Source organism: Prionailurus bengalensis, chromosome E2, assembly GCF_016509475.1.
Source record: "Prionailurus bengalensis isolate Pbe53 chromosome E2, Fcat_Pben_1.1_paternal_pri, whole genome shotgun sequence".
Lineage (NCBI taxonomy): Eukaryota > Metazoa > Chordata > Mammalia > Carnivora > Felidae > Prionailurus > Prionailurus bengalensis.
In genome coordinates this window covers 38982335-38984019 of record NC_057352.1, presented here as the reverse complement: position 1 = coordinate 38984019, position 1685 = coordinate 38982335, and the positions used below count along the sequence as shown (strand labels likewise).

The 1685-nt window shown below is 37.4% G+C and overlaps 1 pseudogene; it reads left to right on the top strand.

Moving 5' to 3' along the window:
* The first annotated feature begins 249 nt into the window (after window positions 1–249).
* On the top strand, window positions 250–552 carry LOC122494318 (annotated as a pseudogene).
* The last annotated feature ends 1133 nt before the right edge of the window (window positions 553–1685 follow it).

The window sequence follows — 1685 nt, the reverse complement described above, 5'->3', positions numbered from 1 at the left end:
AAAAGGTAGAAAAAAGGCAAAAAAAGCAAACACAGCCTCACAAAACTCATCCCTTTAGCATAATTAGAACACAGAGAAGTTCAGTTACCTAGAATATATAGAAAAAACAAGGACATAGAGATTGGTATGAGAGGCTACTACTGTCCAAATCTTGGACAACTTGTCATCAACAATAATATATAGCAATGTTCAAAATCACTTACCCAAAATGTTCAGTTCTTTCAAGGGAGGGTTTAACTGCCAGGAGACAAATATTGGCAGTCTCTTTCATTTCCATCCCTTTGCTTCCTGCAGGTCACATGCTCTCCTGCAGGCTTTGTAGTTATGCCTCATAACCTTGAGGAAATCAAGAACTTTCTGCTCACAGCAAGGAGAAAGGATGCCAAATCTGTCAAGGTCAAGTAAATAGGATAATGTGAAATTTAAAGCTTGATGCAGTAGACATTTTATATTGTGTTTATCACAGACAAAAAGAAAGCAGAGAATCTGAGGCACTCTCTGCTCCAAGTTTTGGCAGTGAAGGAGCAAGGAGCAGAAATGAACCAGACATAGTGATTTGAACTGTGTTAATTTTTTAAATAGAAGGAAGGGAAGGAGGGAGGGAGGGAGGAAGAAAAGAAGAAAGACGGAAGAGAAGGAGGAAGGGGAGGTAAAAATGAGTAAACTTTTTTCAGGGATAAGAATGCCAGCTAGTAACTGTATAAGGGATGATAAAATTTTTAAAATCACCATTGTGCAATTCCCAATGTAATAATTATGTAGGCAGTGATTATCAGTGTTATATGCTTAAATGAAATCTTTTTGGGAAAGAGAATATTTATAATCTTCCACTGTATAACCTCATACTAAACCCCCTTAATTGTAAACTCTTCAAACTATCACACCATAGTATAACCTTTAATTGTGAAAGATATCTTTCCGTATCTTTGAATGGAAACATCTGTCAGACACCACCTGAATCACGTGATTTGTAAAACTAATAGTGAGAAAAGTTGATGTCATCTTGTACATTTTTGGCCAAAATTTGGGGCTCTATGTTTTGAAAATGATGAAACCAGCACAAGAATTTCAAAAATAAAGAAAACAAGTCTTAGTTGAGATCTCAAAGACAAACTTAAGCTCTTCTAGTTATGAAACTATTAAGCATTGGCCAGACCAATGTAAAGACTTTGAGAAGGTCTCTACTAGGAAGTTGTCTACTACTGATCCTCAGATGGTCTCCCATGGGCTATAATCTAGATACTTGAAAATCTTCATGACCATCATTCCTAATTAGCTTAAGTAGCATAAACCTCTGTCTAGGCAAAGATTACAAGAAAATATTACTGAAAAAAAATTAATGTTTATTTATTTTTGAAAGAGAGAGAGACAGAGACAAGCAGGGAAGGAGCAGAGAGAGTGGGAGACACAGAATCCAAAGCAGGTTCCAGGCTCTGAGCTGTCAGTACAGAACCTGACATGGGGCTTGAGCCCACAGATGGTGAGATCATGACCTGAGCCAAAGTTAGACATTTAGCCATCTGAGCCATCCAGGTGCTCCTAAGAAAATATCACTTAACTAATATTTATGCCTAGTGGATTTCCCCTGCCTCTCCTCAGATCCTGAGACTCAAGAAAACAAGGGTGATGGTTTTATTCTCTATCTTTTACCATAATCACTGACTAAATTCCCTGGATCCATGCAT